This window comes from Bombus flavifrons, chromosome 14 (genome assembly GCF_040668555.2).
Source record: "Bombus flavifrons isolate JBK064 chromosome 14, iyBomFlav1_principal, whole genome shotgun sequence".
NCBI classification, from domain to species: Eukaryota; Metazoa; Arthropoda; class Insecta; order Hymenoptera; family Apidae; genus Bombus; species Bombus flavifrons.
In genome coordinates, this window is record NC_138455.1 from 2871121 (window position 1) to 2895046 (window position 23926).

General features: G+C 37.3%; 1 protein-coding gene across 1 annotated transcript in view; it reads left to right on the plus strand.

Annotated features, from left to right (window-relative positions):
- Positions 1 to 23926, plus strand: part of LOC138186860 (uncharacterized) — a 163394-nt gene that overhangs the window by 135281 nt on the left and 4187 nt on the right. The gene's annotated exons all lie outside the window — the stretch shown is intronic.

The window sequence follows — 23926 nt, forward strand, 5'->3', positions numbered from 1 at the left end:
AATCGCTCGACAATAAATCAGCGGCTCGCTGAACGATAAATTAACGGGCCACCGACGAATATTAAAGTCCACCGTTGGAGCTTAATAACATTTTATTAGTCTTCCAAGCTGGCCCTGGAATCTGTGTAGAACCTTTTACATCATTCCTCTTCCTTCACCTTTCTCCCTTTCCCTCCGGATTCCTTTTTTTCTACTGCGGCAGATATTTCGACTCGCTCTTCTTCGCTATTATTACTCACGAATGATTAATAAAGACGTGCATATTAAACCATAACTTTTTAGGGAAACCCGTGTCAGAAGGCGCTGCTTGACAAAGTGCCAAAAGAAACCGGCCGACGGTTTTTCAGTTGTCCGCGCTAGTTTTCATGCTGCGCCCACCGGAAATCTGATGGAAAAACCACACTCCTGGCGTAATCGATACCCGATTTGAGAGACGATGTTTAGTATAGAGATCTCTCTTCTCTGTCAATCGACGCGGCGGCCATTGTTCCACGGGAATTACCAAAATTTCGCTAATACCCGATCTTTTGTTTTCGGATTTATTTAATGCACCGAACACTGCCGCGGATTTCGGGTTAATTTGGCCAACCTGCGTCGGCGATTCCCACCGGATTATTATGAATTCGCGTGTACAAAGATTTTCCTGCAGTTTCGGCACCAACGATTCGGAAAATCGCTTATTCCAGGTATTATGAATGATCATTCGCGGAAATGCTCGCCATGTCAAATTTTCGATGTAAATAAAGATTACTACGCTTTCAGTAATATTCTATTCGGTTGTGATAGTAATATGTAATTGCAACTGTTTTATACTGCAATTAAATATTGGATAATTAATGTTACAGACATAGAAATATTTATTTATTTATTTGTTTGTTTATTTGCTTATTTTCTTATTTATTTATTTGCGGGATAAACCTTTTGATATAAAAAAATGTAGAAAAAGAAATATAAAGGAAAAATAAAAAAGAAAAGAAAAAAAAGGATCAGAATTGACATACATAAGATGTATAAGAAGCAATGAGACAGAGATACAGTATAAAAGTATAAAGGAAAATTACAATATAACGTTGCTATAGAAAACGCTCAAGAGTATGTTTTAAAAATACTATAGATTGGTCGAAGATATCTATACTCGTGTAATAAGCATTTACATGATTGACCATACGATTTATGCAATTATAGTAGCTATATAATGTGCGATGTTGTGTATGAAACAATTGGTAACTTATTAAATTTCATAATGGTAGATTGAGGAAGACCAATTACATGATATCTGGACAGTTAAAAATACCTCTGGCTATTTTATTAATAAAGATTATATCAGATATAATCCTTCTCTATTACTATTATTGTAGTTTTACGAGTTTTCATTAATTCGTATTCTTTATTTCGATACAATTACAACTATCTTTAAATCCCATTAGAAATTTGGAGGAAAAAATTTCAATAGGAAAATTCCGAAAAGTTAATATCCATTCCCTACGCACCGTCTCGTTTAAATTAACACGCGAGTAACATGCATCGAGCATGAATAACACGATGCTTTGACTTTCATCAGAGCTGCAAAACTATTTCCACAAATGGTCACCGACGATGGTCAATCTTTTTCTAGGCGTTCGTGTCGATGATTTTGATTTATCGATACGCCACGCTGCTCGATCAGTTGTGTCCTACAACGTTCTGGCAGACACTGTCCGACAAGACTTTCACGCTCTTGGTAAAAAGGATCCTGGGGGATGTTGCCTTCGTGAAGCAGAACGCGTTCCATTTTCCACGTCCGGTCGCCGTGAACGTCCGACGACATCTTTTTTACGCGCGGAAGATGATACGCCGGAAAAGGAATTGGGCTTGACAGCGCTTCGTGAACGTGATGTTCTAGATGAGAATCAAGAATAAAAGACCGCGAAAAATCTACCGGTACCACGATCGCTTGAGTCCCTGTCATTTTTAAAACTCCGCGACATTTTCTTATTTCCTTTGTCCGAAACGTGTATCCTTCCGCCTGCGTGATATGTCTGGAAGCGTTCGATGAAATGGAAGAAGATTGAAATAATTGCGCTTCATTTCCGCTGTATAGTGGACGAAGCAATATTAGGAAACTGATTTTTTAAGTTTCATGTTGTTTGTGTTTTTAAGAAATAAAAAAAAAACATGTATTAGAATTTAAATATATAATAATCTTTATTGACCCGTAAAAAAATCAGAATGATTTGATTAGTCTTTCTAGCATTAAATTTTTGGAATGGCAAAATCTTTGAAATGTTATTCTAAGGTAATTTGCTTGTAGCTTTTTATTTTAAAATAGCATTTTAAGACGTTTTTTTTATATATATATGCCATATCATTTTCAGTATCTTAAAACCCACTTTCACTGTTAAAAGCTGGTGCAAACTAATAAAATCTTGACGTTGAAAGCACGAAAATCGACGAATAGCAGAATTTCTCGACCAGCGGATATTATTAACCGGACGAGAATGATTTTTCCCGGTTAAGGGTTGCATCGAAGCGGAATTGTCGGGCAAGTTTCCGAAATTTCCGTTCCAAGATACCCTCAGCGAACTTCCAGATGAAACGCAATGGAATTTATGCCGAACGGAATTAGTTTTCTAGGAAGCTTCAACCGCGAAACCGCAACCGCGCTCGTAAATCGTGAGTCCTGTGTCGCAGGTTATTAGACCGAAAGTTCCCGAGTTAATCACAACTCCTACGTGCCGGGACGCACTTTCAAAAAGAGTTCCCCGAGTGGCAGTAACTAATAACGAGACCGACGTCGCCGCTTCTGCCAACTTGAACAACTTGTCTCGTCCTGTTACATCTCTTTGTTTCCATTCGCCATATTTGACACATCCCTAGTCGTTCTTATTCTCCTTTGCATCCTTCTTTCATTTTTTGTCTGCACTTTTTTAAGGACAAAACGTTTAGGAACGTTTTGTATTCAACTCGCCAATTAAGAATTTGCTTCATTCAAAATTATCTTTCGGTTCTTGATTTTGTTTTCGTAATATTAAAGAAATATTAGCCAGTAGCCAATTAGCTTTCATATATTTTACATTGTTAGAGCGCATTATATTTTATATCGTGCCCAGGGACTACCCACTTTCATAGGTTCGAACAGAAATGGACGAAAACATTTTTTCGCCGTGTTAGTAAAATATTCAAGAGCACGAACATTTCTAATAACACGAAACTCCGGTTTTCACGAGTAACAAGAGAGGTCGGTCGGTGTAAGGGAGATTCAGCGTTTCTTGGTTGCTTGCTCAACAACAAGCGAAATTACTATTCGCGTAATAAGTAACGCGATTACTTTACTCCTACGAACGCAGTTTGTATTTTTCAATTTTTTTTATCGTCCACAAGAAACGAACTGTGTATTTGCGTATTGAGGAAAATATTATCGGTGTAAAAACTTTAAACATTAAAAATAGGATTTTATATCAAAAGTGGAAGAATTTTGTTGTCATATTGCTGTTTTTGCTAATGATGCATTTACAGAGCAACATCGTTGCAAATTTGATAGCAAGTAAGTTATGAGCAGAAGGTTTGCTGTCTACGAAGACCTTCAACATTTTATTAACTAGAGATGTATAAACATTTGAGTCTGTGAAGTTCGAAAGAAATTGTCAGAAAATATTGACCCCTTTCGTTAGTCGATACAAGAATTAAAAGTTTTAAACTTTTTACAGGAATGAATTTTTCTAAAAAATGTGAGAAATTTAGTACTGAAAAGTCAAAGTTTTAAATAAATAAGATAATGTTTTTGTATTGTAACAAAATCATATTCTGATGTAATTTAACTTCCTTTACATTCATACATTTAACTCTTTTTACGTACATGAAGACCTTTAGGTACATCTTAAACGTCTGAGCAAAAAATACCCTGTACCACGCGAGATCTATAAATGTCTGACAAGGGATGGAAAAATTTACGCGTATTACTCGACATCGAGGGGTGGCTTTGAATATCAAACACGCTAGGTGCTGGATATCTACAGCCTCCCCCGACTATTTCATAGTTGCCTGAATATACTGTTTCAGTAGTACCCCTCATCTTCGATCGAACCGAGGCCGCAACCCTAAATCACAATATCTCGACACTTGTATCCAACCGTGACTTCGACATCGGGTACGATTTTTCCTTTGTCCTAAATCAAATCCTGTTGCCCTTTCCAGTCGAGAAAGTACCTTCTGTTTCACCGTTGCTACCGTTAATATTAATTCTTTTAGTTTTTAATACTATATTATAAAATTAGAAATTAATTATTTACATATAATTCAATATATCTGCACGTAGCATAAAGAACTTTCTTATAACGTGATAGATATTGAATCTGAACTTCTATTAACATTGCTTAAGGATCTTCAATTAATTTAATCTTCAATTGTTGTCATTGGGTACATGATCATAGCAATGAAGAAGGATTAAATTATTACGTTGCGAAGTATTTACTTTATTTTATATTCTACATTCTATATAATGATCAATGTAGAAAAATTGAAATTAAATGTTCTAAAGTTAAACAACACAATTGTTATAGTTATTTATGACCCAACGATATCAATCGAGGATCGAAGTGTATGATATATTTTATATTTTTGCAACAGCAGCTATGCTGAGGTCCAAGTGGAAAATGGTAATCGAAGGAATAGCAAGTTTAATTTACCGTGATTAATTGAAAACACTGAAAAATCGTCTACAAACTCCGTGTTTTTTCAATTTTCTCCTTTTGTCAACGCTTTCTGCTTCTGCTTCAATCCTGACAGTCTTATAAATGATCTATTTATCTGTCTTCGTTCCTCCATATTGCGTTGCACCGACCACGGACAGATCGTGAAACTTTCGCAGGAAGTTTCCACCAAGTGAAATAAGAAGATTGAGAAATATGAGGTCAAATTACCGCTTGAAGGAAATCCAAAGTTTTGTTGCGTCAACTTGTGATTACTCATCATGGTCGAGATCACTTCCTGTATTAAATAACATTCCTCGTTTTCTTTGAAGATTAATACTAACAAGCGACCAAAAGGAACTTATCTCACTCTCTCTCTCTCTCTCTCTTTCTCTCTCGGCTGCTAACAATTTCCATGTAAAAATTGTAAAAAGACGCACGTTAAATATACTCAAATATTTTTGAAAATATCGTTACGAAGGCAAGTCTCTCTCTTCGCTATGATATTATTTTACGTTGTTTAACTTTGCTATAATGTTTAAAATTAGATTTTACGTTACTGAATTAACATTATTCCCATTTAAGTGAAAATAGCTTTGTACCGGTTTGTTCGATAACAGACTTTGTGGGAATATTTTTATCGATGTTACTCACTGGATTTCTTTAAAGAATCTATTAAGAACACCAAATCTCCTTTCTGTAAATTCTAATGATTCTTCCAACCATCGATTTTTATTCGCAAGTTCGATTATATCGTTGAAATCGCGCGAAAATGGATTCATTTCTAAACTTATTTCTAATAAACAAGTGGGTTAATAAACCAATGCTTATTTCCCCTCTGGTATCCAATAGCCAATTTCAAAAAATTCTGTGCCATTATCAACAGAATAGAACTTCTCTCCACTTTCCAAGTTTTCCACTCCCGGAAATTCAGTAGGGCGGAGGGTAAGTTCACTCGACTCAATACGTCAAGCAAATAAAAATGGAAAGTTGACAAGCTGCGGGCACGCGGTGGCTCCAGACATTCTGCCTCTGTCACGTTCAATTTGAATAAACTACCCCCCTCCGATCTTCCTCTAGAGATAAGACGCCTCAGGCCGAGGAGCGTCGCCACGTCTTTCAACTTTATTCAAATGCGGCCACCTTCGTATTGCCCTTTTTCTCTCTCGTTTCTCTGCCCTTCTCTTTTACCCCTTTGTCCCGAGTTTCTCGGGGAATCGCGATGGACCGGACCTCCTTCCACGCGGTTTTCGTAGAAACTACTCCGTTCCTTCGGGGCTCGACTGTCTTCATTTCGTTAGTTTCGCTCGCCACCGAACTTTCTAATGGCCGCGTAATCATTCGAAGGGCCCTTTTGGCCCTCGTTACGAAGATGGGCTTTAAAGGATCCTTTCTTATGCTTCTACAGTAGATTTGCTTCTGAAGTTTGTAACGAAGTGGAAGAATATTTGATTCCTTTATCGCTCTAATAGTGCGTTTCTTCATTGTGTCCCCTCTACATTTACTTCTGCTCCAAACTCTCTTATTTATTCACAAAGAATTATTACGCCTTTTTTTATTAATCGTCAAATCCATTTTTCTAATTTTTGACATTTTACTTAAATTTCGCTGTTTATTCCTTTCGTATTTTTCTACCAATCGACTTTCTACTCTTTTCCAGTCATCGATGTCACTGTAGAACCTATGTTCTATCCTTTAATCCACAATTTTTAAGTCTGCCAAACAAACTTCCTTATTTATTCATAAATTATCGCTATACCTCCTTCTACTGACTGTTAAATTCAATTTTCTAATTTTTAATCCCTCGGATAAGAGCTTTTACCCTTTTTCCTCTTCTTGATTCTCTACCATCGCATTTCCCACTCCAATCACTGCAGTTGCTCTATCTTATTTATAAGTTTATTTATAAGATCAAGGATCATTGTAAAATGACTAGCCGAAATAGAAAGGAGAATGAGTTCATCGAAGATCAGTCTCTCTTCAATGAAAGTGGACGCAGCATTGTTGACTGAGCGATCCGGAGGTGAAATTGGTCTTTATTTACCCTAGTCAACTTCTCAACATAGTTTCAAATGATGATCGTCGATCGATCCAACTTCGGGGCCAGTGTATCCTTCGTAGAAGCGCGAGAATCGCCGCAGGACACGTTCACTGCACTTTTCGGGGTTCAAGTGTGACGAAGCTTGCTCTGATGCGGTCGAACTTCGATAGAGTGGCTCCTTTGCGACACTGCCAACTTCCACGTGAATTTCTTGGCCGCTCCGATCGAGTGGCTCGTCTTGCAGACGAATTTCCAGCAAACTGAACATCGCCAGGGCGTTAGTTTCGCCTCATGAATCTCTGGTCGACCTTGGTCCTCGTTCGACTCGTTCCAACCGTCACGTGGCGAATACCAGCCACGTTTTCGTCACCTGTAGTGCTTTAAAAAAGAATTTCCATAACGAAAGGTTATTGTTTTTAATCGATTGTCGCTTCTTTTCACGATAAATCCTCTATTTTTATTTACGTTTATTCAGAAAGAGAAACAAAGTGGTTGCGTCCAAAGTTTTTTAAATATTTTGTAGGAAATATAAGCAAAAGAGTGCTTAATAACTCCGTTGGTAAGGTTATTAACAATGTAGAACAGCCATACTAACTGTATTTCATGTTTTTTCATTATTAATATCGAAGCACACGTTGTCAACGGGAGAGGATTATTCGTAATTTATTTTTATCATCATTTTTAATTAACTGTTCTAGTACCTTGTCGGATAGAAAATATTTAAACATCATATGCTATTCATATTTAATATTTTTCACGGGAAAATTAAGCTTGAACTAGGATTAAAACTAAATTTTCTTACATATTCAACTCGTCTTTGCTAAATCACGGACGTGACTCGATAATATGAAGCAAAGTATTAAATTACGTTGTATTTTGCATAAGATATCACCTTCTGCATGCTTATACAACGCTTTCATACATATTTACATATATTACGCACTACATATACACTGTTTAACTCCTTAATCAAAATTTATCTCAGACAAAACCAACGATTCTGAAAACGGTGTATAATGAATTGCGGAAAATTCGTGGAGGGGGGATTAAATGTAATCGGTGCGGAGGATTCAGTCGGATTGGGTAATTTGCAGCGGAAACGTGCGGCTGCGAATTAACCAAACATCTATGGTGGTTTAATGAACGTCAGGCTTTAACGAACGCGATTGGTCGGTGGCTACGTCGAATGTGCTCCTCCAGCAATTTCGGCCGTGTCTCCATGACACGATTACTTTCATAATCACGATCTCCGGGACCAATATTGCGTTCGCGCGCAGAATTTTAATTGAAATTGCTCAGCTCGTTTTGAGTAATTTCCAAAAATTCCTAGCCTCGATCGTTACATCGCTCGCGCCCCGATCGTTTCGCACAAACGCTGTTTGTGACTCCTGCCTCTTTTGGTATTTCCACTATTTTCATTTCGTACGTCAACGATTTAATGACAACTTAATATCTGTATAATAAATATCGATCATTTTTATTGTAAATTGAGATTGAGTTTTAATGATTTTTTTCAAATTATGAAGGATGGTACGAAAGACAAACTCCAATGATAAATATTCATAAATATATCAATCACTCGATTTCTACTTTTAAGTCTCTAAATCATTTTCATCAACGTCTCGGTGACCGTACATTTCGACGTAGATCTTTCTCACAACAGCCGGCAGTTATCATTCAGTCTGTTATTGTATAATTATCATACACTTTTTGAGAAAATTACATTGAATCCATCATCATTATTGAATCTTTATCATATTATCTCAATTTATTTTCTACATTCATGCATTGCATGAATTTATTTACTTATGTCCTGATTGTCCCATATAGTTACAGAAATCGGGATTATAATCATTTGCTGATCATTTTCTTTCACTGGGTCGTTAAACTCACAAATTACCGGTCTTTTTAGTGCATTTGTAGATCGTTTCACTTCAATAGAACACCATTAAATACAGGAAACGCTCGTCTCGCGCTTAAGCGCCGGCTAAATTAAAACAAAAACTAAAGTCATGGAAACGTGACGACGACCGACGACAAATGGCAAAGCGTTCAGCGACAGTCAAAATGTCAGAATGTCGTGTTATCATGATTGAAAACTTAAAAATTAGGTAAAATGATTTTTACATAAATATTATGATCTTATTCCAAAGAAAAGAATATATGTGTGATATTCTCAACCGCAAACATAGAATAAAAGATATCTGAAATACACCATTTCCGCCGTATAAAACGTCGGAAAAGTAACGTTACACAGGATTAAACAAATATTTTCGCCGATATTATTCAGCGATTGTTAGGCATAGAAGGCACAAACACTTGGACGCGATGCGGAGAGTTAAACACGATAAACCGCTCGGTGTTGCGAGTATAACCAGTATTTCCCTCAAATTTACACAATTTCCACCGGTGGAAATAAAATAAAATGATCGATAATTCGAACAGGTGCGGTCGCGTTAAAAGGAGAGCAAATCGCACTGGGAGATTTCTCGCGAGCTAGAGCCGCGACCGGATATTTCGTTTACGAAATAACGTCGGTGAAAACAGTGGGGCGGACGGCCAATGTAATGAAATATCGAAACCTTCGTCAAATATTGACGCGGTCGAAATAAAGCTTGCGATTCACTCGTTTGACAGGATTCATTGTGACGTCCCTGAAAAACCTGGCGCCGGCTGTATTCAATCGGATCGTTGCCTCGTTCGCGTAAACGATGAAAGGGGAAGAGAGGGTAAAATCGAGAGGGGATGAAATAATACCGAATAGCTTCGAAAGTTTCCCTACTTGAATTGGATTAATATTTCGTCCACTTTCGTTCATTTTTCTCGCCCGTTTTTTTTCTTTTTCTTTCTTTTTATTCTTCTTATGGTTCGTTTCAAGTGTCGACGCTAGATTCGGAAGATTTTTTTGGAAGGTACAGAATGTCCCGCCCTCTTCGACTCGGGTTATAATCGACCCGGCTTTTGTAAACATTTGCTACATACTCGACTATGATTTATTTTGGTACGCACCCGGTTGACGGACCGGAAAGCCGGGGAAAATGGAATCTTTCTGTTCGTTTCATCAATCACAGAGAAGAACGGTGAGGAAATTTTCTAGATCACCCTTTCATTCTTTTTTCTTTTTTTGTACGTTTTTCTATAGATTTGAGTTTAACAAGAGAATAACAGATTTAATATTTCGCAATCGCCCTTTTAATATTGACTATTAATCATCTGATTATTAAAAGATAAGTTCTAGATAAATTTTCATGAGACCAAAATGTTTCGCAAATAAATATTTTTTATACCGAAAGATTCCTTTCCAATCACATATCGGAAATGTGTATGTTCCTTCCTGGATGTTAATATACTCTCTATCAGTGTGAAAAATAATTTTTCACAGGTCGGGGATCATGCGATCCATGGAAATAAAATCGAGAATTGTTTAGAGGGGAATCGAGATGAAAATTAATTAACCGGATGTATCTATTACCGCCTGGTCGACAACTGGAAACTATTAGCGCAGTTTACGATCCCCGGCGGCGATGAAAATTACCGATACGGCATATTAAAATTACTTTTCCGGATAGTAACTACATTCATTAGCTGCACGCTGTATGAAAATGCCGGAATTCGCTCGAGCGAGAAGTTTGTTCTTGTTTCACCACCCTTTCCCACGCATCACGTACCCCTCCACACCGTTTTCTTGCTCTTTAATTTTCATTCGAGCTTCTCATTCCTTTCGCCCTGTTTCTTCTCTTTTCCAACTGTCACCTTCTACCTACTCTTGATACCTCTTTTTTGCCCTGTCTCGTTCGTTAATTATGCACTTTACGATACGTATTGCTTCTTTGATATCATTTTATAAGAACTTTTCAATTTACGTTAATACAAGTGGTTGGCTTCTTCGTTAATTAAAACTTGGACATTTGAAAATTAACCATCGCTCCATATTTATTCCTACATCCATATAGATTCTGTCATAAATTTTTAAGGATATCCAAATATTTGGCCAATTAAACACAATTAATATTATTTTAGAGTTTTCTATTTCAATTTAACTTCACACTCAAAGTCACAAATTTTATTATTTGTGCCATTCTTCCTCTGTCCCCTCATTAAATTTACATAACTTACGTTTCAACTGAGGAGAAAAGACAGAAATCTAGAAATTTCTCCTGCACGCTATTCTTGAAAAATCTTGGTTTATGATTGTGACTGGCGACGAAAGAACTACTTGAGAACACGATTTAAAGACAGAACGAAAGTTAACTTGCACCCAGTGGCGTGACCTAACAAAAGAAAAAGATTCGAATTAATTTCTCAGCCTGACGCGCAAACAACTTCCCGTTAAAAAGAATAAAAGAACAGAGAATATGTAGCTACGAAAAGAGAGATAAAAACAGAAGACCGATCTCTCTACAGCGGTAAAAATAAGAAAAACAGGAGAAAGACGTTGAACACTTTGCTGAGAAATTCAACAGCGAATTTTGCATGTAACCTGAACCAACTAAATTCCTACAGAACAAAAGAATATATTCCGCCCTCGCCTTTCGAATAATTTCTGAATTTCCATTGAAATTACCATATAGTTACATTCTAATTTCTTTTGGCAGCGAGCAAAATTTAAAATATTTGACAAATCTACGACCTCCTTCTGCCGAAATTTTAAGCAAATGTAATGTAGAAGCTTCTGATGTACCTAGATATTCAAAAATTTTACAAGCCTCTTTTCATTTTTCATAATTTTGTTCGCAAAATATAAATACGACGAATTGGTTTTGTTTCTACTGTAGATATACAAGTGAATCGTATTATACAAACTTTCAAGCAATTTCATTTAAAATTCACTTCTGTTAATTAAAGTAACACCTACTCTGGACGATGTTACGAACATAGTTACAAAATGTTGTTTTTAATTCCATATCATCGGGGAAAGTAGTCAGCAGCTAGTATCGTGACTACTCCAAATTGGTTAATTATTCTTTAATCTAGTTTTGCCAAATGTAACAACAGTTTAAGAGGAGAAAAAGTAATTCTCGGGAAAATACAAACACGTAGCTGGATTGACACGATGTATCATAATAAAGAGAATTAAGCTGGCGATTTAAAAAAATGCACGAAAGAAAGATAAGAAACGAAGTGGAGGTTGATACTTGAATAGATTTGAATCTGCTACGGAGATAAAATTAATTCATGAGTGTCGTGCTTTTAATTAGGAGTATCAAATAGAAGAAAAATTTACTTTTCAGTAAAAGGGATATTCTTCTTATCTAAAAAATTAAAGGATGGAGATTCGCTATTTGCCTTTGTATCTGCAATCTCGGTTAGAAAATTTTGCTAAAGTAAGAAATAAACGTGAACTCATACGCGAAGAATTATTTCTTAAGCAAATAAGGTATAGGCAATTGAATCACTATAAAACCAATCAATCGCAAACCGACACGGTTTCTCCAATTTCCAGCACAGTTCCACGAGAAAATTTTGTTTCGCGTCAAGCGAATTCACCCGATAATTCTTCGGCGTTAATTATTAGCGTTAATTAGAGAGCACGTAGCTGTTTGTCCCGCAGGCACATTAAATTTGCACTTCATTAGCGCAGTTACATATTAATTCGGAAACTTGAGCACAACCGGCCCTGGTATAATTTTCATAAATCAGAGATGCACTCTTAACTGGATCGGAAACAATTCTCGCTGTTCCACTTCTCCGGTTACCAGAACACCGCCGATTCCAGACGTTTCAACCACCCCCAACCCTAGACGATTCCCACTTTAACTTTAAATCCCAATTCGGCTTCCAATTGCGGCCGCGATTAACGCAAATCCAATCACCCTGTTATTCCCTGTTCTTATTAATTCTATCAGCGTATGACCAGCGTAATTCAAAATTTCTATTCGAACATTATTCTTATTCCACGTATATTTGAAGATCACTCGTTTTAAGTTCTAGTCAATTCCAAGAAACTGAAAGCACATAGTTCTCCATCGATCGTAAACACACGATGCACTAAACATGTTCATTACGTGTGACGTGCGCACGAGTCAACACATACATATGTATTTGAATAGGGCACGTGAGCTGAAAACCCTGAAATTACGTGAAAGTAGTTCATAATAATTCATATTAAACGCATACGTAAAATTTCACAATATCAAGACAGGTATTATATGAACACTTCTATTTAGCATGTAGCGCGAAGATCGGAACCATAATTAAATGTTAATTAAACCATGTTAATTAAAATTGTGAAATAGATTTAGTAATAAAATATGAAAATATTTTCGATTCTCAATTACCGAATTTCAATTTGGATGTCTTCTAATTATAATAGCGTCGTAGAAACGAATAAGTCAGGAAAAAGATACCCAACGGATAACTTCTTATAATATTCTTTATCCATCGCGTTATTTCGCGCGTTATACCGATTCCCTAGAAGATATCCGATTTGCGAGAGGAAGAATCTCTTATTAGATCAAGGAGCTGTAGAGGAATAAAAAGCTTCGATGCGACTTCCAGATTGCGCTAATCGCCGAGGTAAAACGACAGCCGAGGGATTGGGACGTTATCTTGAGGAAGCCGTGGGCTCCATTGCTATTACTACTATCGTCAGCGTTGGCCACCGCCTGAATACAAATTGCGCCGAGTAACGTGGCAATGCACTGGTCATCCGGCCGTCATACAAATCTACCCGTCGATACCGTGATCCTATCTCGAATTAATTCCTGCGAGCCTCTGATAAATTGGGACACGCTCGAGGTGTCGGATAAATCATGTTGCCTCCTGCGAGCTTTCACGGGTGACCAATCGATTTCTTTCGTTCCGTGCGATATGCTCCCTTCGAGATAGCAACCTCTACAGAGTGAATTGCATTTCCGATTTTTTCTTTTTTTCAATATCGTTCCGTTCCCTAGTTAATATCGTAATTTCTTCTTGTTGAAGATATCACTTCTCTCTTGACACGAAAGGATTTTTTATAGGGTATTTATGACGCGAGAATTGTTGGCTACTTGTTGTGGAGCAGTTCGTAAATGTCTTGTAGAGAGCGAAGATTTATTCCTAGGAACAATTTATTGGCACGTTATTTTAGAATTTTTATATTTTTAGAAAGTTTCTGTCGTTATATTTATTACGGGATTTACAGTGTAGTATTTTCTATCTTTGAAGTTTTAATTGGAATTAAGAATTGTTTTCCGTGGCGGCAGTCACGAAAGGAAAAATAGAGATCATGAGGTTATTGATACCGCGAATGCTTGGCGAAAAACTGACTACTTGAACCGCAGTGAAGCCACGTAAGAGAGGAAAGTTTCGCCTAACGACGTCGTTATTATAACGTCAAATGTACTTCTTCGTACTTCTTGACGACACACTCAACGTTACACCCCTTGACTCGCAAGAACAGTCAGCCGTTGAAGAGGAAAGACCTAGATTCTTACAAAAAGGGAATTCATGAACATTTAGACATTTCATTTTGACATACTATCGACATAGTTTTTCTAATCGACATTCTCCTAGAAAATTCTTCGTGTCAGATTATACAAAATGAACACCTTCTGGAACTTTGTATACTTTTCACATTCTCTATACGTATTATAATTTCGCCAGGATGACAATCGTAATTCATCGCGTGTTAAGTATTCGATTATCAATGGGATCCGTGAAATGAGCCGTGTTCGGGGGGGGGGGGGATCCCATTGAACAAACATGTCGCAACCGAGTTCTCCCTTGCCAATCGGAGATCATAGTTCCGCGTCAGTGAATGACAGCCTTCGTTCTCGTGTCCTCATTAATTCGCACGGCATTGTTCGACGGTGAAGCTGGCTCGTTTTATGACGCGTGTTAATCATGACAAATACGCGGTCCATCCGCAGAAGAGGATGAATTGCTTGATCACGAATTATCATCGACTCTTAAGCAACGTCGCTCGTTTCTTCCCAATGATCGCTGATCTTGAATCGTTACACGAATTTTCTTCGAGGAAATTTGAATGATTAGATCTCACTACATAAAAGGAAGATATTAGGTTAGTGCGTATGAAATTTTGATGCTCTGAACATTGAATTTCGCTGTTCTCGTTCCTTATAAAATCTTTACAATACGCTATTGCATATCTTAAAATATTTTCACGTTACAAATCATATGTAAAATAATATCTAAAGTAATCAGTCAAGTAAATATCATAATACGAGCTTTTCTCAATATTTTCGTGCCTATAATCTATAATCTACTGCAGAAGCAGTGCTCAGATACTTATGAAAACCCTTTATTATACATCCATATAATCTCTTTCATCACGAAACGGTGAAAACAAAAAACACCTTGCCACGTAATATTTCCACGCAGCGAATTACGCTTAAAATCAATTAGAAACCAAACAAAAAAAAAAAAAAAAAAAAAACAAAAATAGAACAAAACAAATCTCAGCCAACACTTCCATGTTTCCCACGCCAATTTTCCGACTAGTCCGCGTGCAGCAAATTAACACCCAAACCAGGCGAAACCGAATTCATTTCCCTGGCGAGCGTTTTCGTGAAAACTAGCCGCGATCCATCGTGCGTCGGACAGGAGGGACGCGAGGCATTCGCTCATATAATTCTTGTCTGCGAGTCGGCATCCAGAGGCACGGCCATCCGGAGCCATCTACCCGTGGCTCAGCCACCAGCAACCGGAATTTAATATTAATACGAGCGGCGGAGAGGAGCGGCCGTTGCGTAGCAAGCAAGCCCGCTTGAATTTCGAGAATACCGGCCGCGATATCGAATGGTCGATCCAATTTCCACAACGATCACGACGACGACCAGCGGAACATTGACTACAACTACAATGGAGAAAATCCCCGTGTTTTAGACTCGCTGCATCTCGGAGAAATGCCACGCGAGACTTTACCAGACTCACCCCCTCATGAGCAAAGAGTGGCTGGTGAAGCCAACTGAACAGGTTTGGGGATCCTTATGGATGGGTTTCTAGACGGATAGATGAAAGGAGAAGGTCCAGAAGGCAGCTTGAGAAGAGGAAAAGTGTGTTCATTAAAGGTTCAGTGATAGAAGTTATTCAGAGCTGGTTAGGGTACAACTTAAATATTTCGCTGGTTACGAGACTTTTACAAACGAAAATCGTTTTCGTAAATAATTTAAAAATTTTTTCCGGGTTGATGTTTGAGGTTTGATATACAGAAAGAATGAATTGCAACTGATCATAATTTGGTAGGAAGGATTGATCAGTCATCGCCTGGACTGATGTTAGAGATTTGGTATAGAGCAAGAAGAAATTGTAATCGATTACAGTTTGGTACAAACAGTGAAGGAAAATTTTGTGAGGAAAAGAAAACGCGTGTTTACTAAGGATTGAGAAGAGAAAGTTATTCAGAGAGAACTGCCACACGTGCTTTCAGTTTGACGATGAATTTTATGGCAGAAAATTGTTGCCAAGGGTATCTAACGATTATGTATTTTATTCTACTTTTAAGACTATTTTAACGACTATAAAACCTAATGTACATTCGTCCAATCAACACCCAAATCGTGCTACATTTAAATAGCTATATTAAACATTTTTAACGCACATTTATGCATACTGAAGACAAACGCAAGTTTTAAGAAAGGGTTTCATAGTGGAGGTGGACCATGTTAGAAAAGAATGTGCGACAATTGGAAGGGGGCAGGTGAGATGCTTCCTAGGCGTGATATGTTGCGACTGGGTCAAGTTATTTAATCCTGCCGGCATAAAGCATCGCAGGCACGCTTGAAATTTATGCGCTGGAACCGTGCTGGAATACTCAACGGAGTGAATAGTTGGCCGAAATACTCCTAGCCGTCCAAGAAATTCGCGATTCCCTCGGGATCTACGAAATCGTTGCCGAAGTGACTCTTATAATCTCCACGGATTAAACCCCGTCGTTTTCAACATTTTCCTACACGTGAACGATTGTCAGAGGGGAATTTTTGACTGTAGAGCTGATCTTTTTCAACATGTGCAGTTGGGGAACTCGTCGAGGATTCCGGTTGGATGCTGAAATTCTTGACGAGTGCCATGTGTGTTTTTAGTAAACTTTCTTTGATCGGAGACGGAAGTAGCGACAGGAAATGCTGAATTTTCTGGTATAATTTCTTTTTTGAAGACTTATAAGAGACTAACCGAATAAAGAGAAGTATTCTTAATTTTGCAGTTACGTTTATTATTAAACGTAATGTATAATATTGTGGCATACTTTAGTACGACTGAGAAAATTATTAAAAATTGCAATAATATTTTTAGAGAAATTAATCGTAGTCTTTGATAAACATTTTTAGAGTAACAAATTTAGCTTAATTATTTTCGCGAATTTGATTATTCCAGAGCAGTTGTCTGATATGATACGAGGTTTAGATACTGGAAAATTGGATACAGAGGGAACAGTATTTTTAATGATGTTTTCAAGGAAATCATTTGATCTTGTGGAAACAAGATCCGACGTAATCAAAAGTTCGCAAGTCCTTAGAGGATTTCTTACCGCTCGAATCTTATTTCCCTGTTCTATTGCGCGACAGCGGCGGTGTTTGAGAAGAAATGACTCAAGAGACCGAGTTCTCCTTCTAAAGTAATATCTAACTACGTTTGTTTCTCTTGTAAGTGTTCTCAAATTGGTTGTCTGTTACGACAACTCTTCTATACGTAGCTCTATAATTTGTTCGAACCATATGTTTCTTATATCTTTTTTCTTCCTAGCGTATTCTTTATCCAAAATAAAAAAACCAAAAGACTCTTAATTAATGTGACTTTGGCTATAGCGGTTCAAAAAATGGAAGAAAAGATCTGCAATAGGAAAATAATGGTACATATATTGTCATGGTACATTTCCTACCATTCGAGGATTATAAAAATAAAAAAAGATTTCCATTAATTTTGATACACAGTCTATAATATAGCCGCGTATACATTTTTAAAACTGCACTCTTTAAAAACACGTGGGGAGTCTCTTTCTTTGATCAAACATGAAAGTACGTGATTACTTCCTACCGAATTCCGGTTTAATCTATATTATCTTTTAAATTAGCAAGAACACAGTTTGACTAGTTTAAATTACGCGAGCTGAAGCAGAGACTGTTGAAGCTTTTCCTCAAGTTCCGTGAATCAAGTTTGTCAACTTTGATGCAAGCTACTTTCCAGGGACCGGCGATGCTTCACGCTGGTGAACACAAGGTACATGCATGTTACGTTCCACCTGGAGTGGATACGAGAAGGTAGACAGGAGGTGCCAGCAGCTGCATTTTGTCTTAGAAGGAAATTTCTGTTCCTGTTTCCCTGTTCCAGCCAGCGTCTTACAAGATTATCTCTGGCTCTGTCGTCACTTCGCATCAAAAATGTATTCATAAAGAGAGTATTTGCATTGTACAAAGGCCAAAGTGTTTGAAAATGTTACTTTAATACCGTGGATGCAGGAAATTAAAAAACTTTGGACTAGATTAATTTTAGGGTAGTATATATAATCTCTATGGACGAGCGAAATGAATAAAATAGTAATTTTTGTATTGAAATAGAAGATATTGCAAAATTAACGTCGAACAAGAACGATCTAATATTTTTGTAATTTACGATAAATAAATGATGTTTTAAAAAATGCCATTGTAAAAAAATGAAACACGAAACTTCTGTACTGGTAGAAAGATAAATTTTTCACTGAATGCTCGTTACCAGCTGAATGATCCTAGACAGGATTAACCTACGTTGGATGAAACCTTTGGAAATCGATATGTCACATAACGCATTAAACGATCAAACTACGATAACTTCTCGTACCCACAACTGCAAAATGCGTAATAACAGAAAAATTGATATAATTATCACTACTATTTTTACACGTCATTTTCCTTAATTTCAATCGATTTGAACATTCTAAGAGTACGACCGATATCTTACATTTACCTCGATGAATTTCGAGCTTATCTGAAAGTTTCTTAGACGCCAAACACCAGAGAAAATAAAGAAGGAAAGTCAAAGGAAAAATGGTCGCTCGTTACTCGAGCAACTTCTGTGACAGCAGCAAGTTTCGGAGACATTACTAATAGTGAAATCATTCTCTACGACTTCTTCAACGAACTTTTCAATAACACGCTCACAAAAATCCATCGCATAACTACGCAATAGTCTTTACTAGAACTTCAGATAGTTCTTAGACAGAATCCTTCTCGTCGACATATTCATCAATTTATATAAAGGAAACCACAGTTTTACTTCGAAATGTTACGCACATTATATTGTTTCCTCTTACGCTTTTTCTTATTTTCTTCGAAATTTTCAGAGGAAACTCTCTGGTGAATACAGGCATGTTTAGTGGTTAATATTCTCTGTCTGTTATCTACGAACTTACAGATAGAGAGGAAGAGCTTATATTCGGAGCTCGTATCTAACCAAGACCTAACAGAGCGCTGGTCTTCGGAATTCTTATGGCTGACTCGTGCAGTCCGCTACTACTGCGCCCGACTCTCTGCGATTCGCCATCACTGAAACGCTCTTGGCGTTAAGTATTTTGTTTATTTCCCAGCCGATGGCAATAACGATAACCATGATGTATAAATCTTTCCTGGGATGATCATACTCAGCTGAACTTAAATGCTGCAGTTGAACCACTTCGCGAAAAATATTTATATAGTAGCAGATAACGTCCAGAATATAACATATTATTAAAAATATGTGATATACCTGCGTGTACGGCATAAAATTCATATGAAAGATTATTAAAATATGTTTCTTTTTATTTTCTTCGTGAATAGTATCAAACGCAGATACGTACGTTTGTGAAAATATGTCAGAGCAACTTTTTCTCCAATTCCTTTACAGAATAAAAGATATTCCACGACACGGGAGATAATAGACAATAAACGAGAGCAGACGTGTCTGTCGATTGAGCGTCGTTCATGCTTTTACTGACGTTCATTGACTGTCAGAATTGTACAGTTACCCGTTCAAAACTTGATGGCTCTGCAGAATATTTTCACACGATTATTCCATCCTGCGACTTGTAAATCGTCCAAAATTTCTATCCTTTGGAAATTCACGGAACGTGCAAACGATTAGTATACCAAGGGAAGAGAATCTACTAAGAAACACGATTCTTAAATTTCCTCGAAGTGTGAGAGTGATGGAATTTTGTTCAGCGGGTGAAGAATGTTTGGAAACAGATCGATAGACGTGCGAATGATGTGTACTTGGTTTAGAATTCAGGAGTGTAAAGGAAGAGTATTTGGGTCGAATGATTGAGATTATTTGAACGGAGGATGCCATCGCAGAAGTTTCTGAATGGAAACAGGAAAGAATCCCAAGATTTATAGGAAAAATAAAAAGTTCTCGAATAACAAAGTGTCCTAATTGTTGGAACCTAATCTTACAGTTGGATTAGTTAAGGATTCAATCAATCGAAAATCGAGAGAAAGAGAGAGAGAGAGAGAGAGAGAGAGAGAGAGAGAAGTACCATTTAATCACGAAATGTATTACGTATAGCTTCGACTATTTTATTTGAGACTCGTACATTGAAAGTCTCATCTCTAATTTGGTATTTCTACAAAATACATAATACATAATACATGTTGATAAATTATATAATTAAGGCTTACACGACTTCTGCGAAATTTTCTAAAGCGGGAGGTCCAAAGGATTAGTGGGTAACCGCTAATTCTGCTTAATTTCTATTCAACATTCGCCCAGGATTAACTCTGATAAGCACGAGGATCCTGTACGTTTACTTTTGAACAGAGTCCGAATGCCACGTTCATATTGCGTCAATGGAAACGTCGAGTTCACTTCGTCGAATCCAACGTTTCACGACTAAATTGCAATTACTGCTAATTAATTGAGCAATGGGTTGAGTCGTCCGGGAACAAAGCGTAGCAGAATCGAGTCAACGGGGAAATTGAAGACGACTCTCGATTGAATATTCCAAACTCGTCGACGTTCTGATGACGACTGTCCGCGAACTTTCGTTTGCTGATATGATTCACGAGCCCCGATTTATTTCCGCGATACTACTCCCATACTGATACAATCTTCGTCATTTGTCTGCGTCAATTACAATTGCAAACTTCCTTTTTTTCCCGAGGAAATTTCAGAGGAATCTGGATGAATACGTCAAGCGTATTCGTTCGTGACTGATGAATGTAAATTTTTACTAATATTGATTTCATCTTTTGGAATTGTTATCAATCACATCGTATAAGAGGAATATCGTATAACGAGAATAAAGTGTGTGCAGCTTTATACCTTTAACGAAGTTGATCGACAAAACGACAGAATTACTTTGTTGGACGTAGCCACTATCTGTTGCAAATATCCTCTATGTTGTGGTGCTATTTCAAGAAATTCAATTTCGGAAATCTAAAGGAATCAGATCCAAGTGTAATTAGTCAGGCAAATTAGGATTAACCCAAATTCAACAAAGATCCCTTTCACAGCCCTTAACGAACCTTAAACTTGTACCACGGCCTTTCCTCGCATAATTATTTCACATCTGTCGGAGCTTGTTTCTGAAGACGCGTGAAATTGGGTCGTGCCTGCTAACTAGGGCTAATTGATAAACAGCGTCTAGCCTGGCATACTTGCAAATGAAATCGGTGAATGAGGGAACGCAGCGGCTGACAAGCAGCGCGCTAATTAAACCCCTCTGCGTATAGAAATTCGATTCGTCGATACGGGGGAACAGGTTTTTGTACGTGCCAGGGTAAAATACGTGTGAAATGCTGGATCACGTGTGGATTCTCTGGGGCGATTCAGCTACGTTCGGATGATCTACAAAAAAAACCTATTCACCTAGATTCTTCCCTTCGAATAATTAAGAATCTTTGAAAAAATAAAAAGTGCAAGGTTCTTTCATTTAACACTAGAACTGCCGACGTATAATATGTATCTAGATATTCCACATATAAATCAGTAAGCATAATTCGAATGATATTAATTAAAATATATTAATATCGAATTATCTCTCTATATAAATGAAAATCAATATTAATTTGGGCAAAAATATCAGTATCTTTGTAGTAATCGTAACAAATAATCAGAAAACGATCATTTCAACGGGTTCGGTAGTTCCAGCGTTTATTGTTGTTACTTTAAAATTTCTTTAACGATGAAAATAAATAAATAGACAAAATATAATAAAAAAGAAAGCTAAGAGATTAAAAACGAAGAATCCATTTTAATGAGTGTGATGGTTCTCGTTAGCGTTATCATTTCAATAACTTTTTTAAAAGCGAAATCCTTCTCTGCTAAAATTACTCTCAGTGTATTTCAGTGTACAAAATTGTAGAAAAAGTAAGCTTTACTGTCAGATAAATTACAAATTCGATGTTTGTCCCTCTGAATACATATTTCAATGTAGACGTTATTGATTTAAGGTAATAAATAACCAACGGGATTAGCTGATTCCGATCGCTATCTATTTTCAAATTTTAAATCACCTTTGTGACAAGGCGTGCGTGCGTTCCGCGTGTTCATGTTCAGAGAGGACGCGGATACGTGCCCCGAATCGAAACGGAGCATAAACTTTGCCCCCAAAACGACGTACGTCCGATTGTAAAACGTATGGCAGCGTTAATTGAAATTTAAATTCATCCAGACACATTTTCAGCGTTCAACTGAGACGCGCAAATGAAATATGCATGCTTTTTATGCCCACTGCAATTTAACAAGCTGAAGTAGTAATCAATTATTGAAATTAATCTGCAAGCGAATTTGAAATCTATGACTGCCTTGTGCACCGATTATTGCTCTTTTGTAGCAAGGAAGCAAAAAGACCGAGAATCGTAAGAAATCTCGGATGATTTTCGAACTTTGTCACGTTCATCTGAATTCTCCCAAATTTCATACGTCACATCACACATGAGTCGTATTAATTGTGTAATATTTTGAATGCAGATATAAATCACGTTAATGAATTATCGAAGATATTCCACAGAGATGTGTTTACCTTCTCCGTCGAAAATGACGATTTATATTAGCTAAAGTTATTCAGTTTGCTAAATAACGTGCAGTTTCCCATTTAGGTGTTAATATAACTTTTCTGTGCTCTATATATATGTATTTTTAACATTTCTGAATAAAAGGTGCATATTTCACGCCAACTATATTCACGAACAATAAATAATCTAGTTCAACGGAATAATTCTGACAATAATATAGAACAATTTCCTCGACGATATTAATAGCATTAAATCGGAGGTCTGTAACTCTGTAAAACAGAAAGGTAGTATGCATATATATGATAAGGTTTCCAAGAACAAACTTAAAGGAGATAAAATAAAGAGGGAACTTTTTTATGGAATGACTTAACAACACAGTATCCTCGTGAAATAGAAGCAAAATGGACACGACAAGCAGATGAATTCTCTCAAAAATGATCTGAAAAGAAGACTCAGAGAACGTAGCTCGCGCGTTTCAGAGATAATCCAGGTCGCCGTGACGCGGGCCGACTATCTGTCGTTAAGAATGCAATAACGGCAGGGCTTATCCCGTCATAACAATGTCCCGTTGACGGTGGCTGGGTGCGACTGGAATTGAATCGACTGTCGAGGAAATGGCACCAAGCTTGCCTCGTTCGTTTTACGCGTATGCAAATTTTTATGTGGCGCGCTTTACGCGTGGTAAGATACGCTGTAGATAAAGAGTAAACGCGGCCAACACGGCCTTTTTGATATGTTCAAAGAAGGACAGAGGGAGCTTCGGAAGGATAAGGGTACCCGTTTTTGACGAAGAGAAAATTTTCGTTCCGAACGAAAAATATTTTCTTCTTTTAATTGCGACAGATCAATTTAACTTTTTCAACAGAATAAGTCAGCATATTGTTAGAATTCGTTTATTCAATTACTTAGCTCCAAAAAGTAAGATTATGTATTTAGAGCGAATGGTTTCACGGATTCTTGTGTTTTTCTTTTCATTGAAACGTTGAATCTAATTGTTGGTCAGGAAGAGTGTAGAGCAATGTTAGACTTCAATTACTGTTAGTGGGGCCGTTTATTCAGCCGAAAGGCGCAGTTAAGGACGCAGAAAACGCGACAAGCTTTATGGAACGATCAATTTTAATGGCTCCATTCGTCTCGCATTACCACTGTAATGCTAGCGTATTTACGAGAATGCAATAACGCTGTTGGCCGAGCTTAAAGAGATACGAGCGATCGAACGATAATAAAAGGGAAGATTGAAGCCTAAGAACTTGGTCTGCCAGCAACTTGGATCAGTTTCTCAACTTTTCACCTGCCTTAATCCACGACAACCC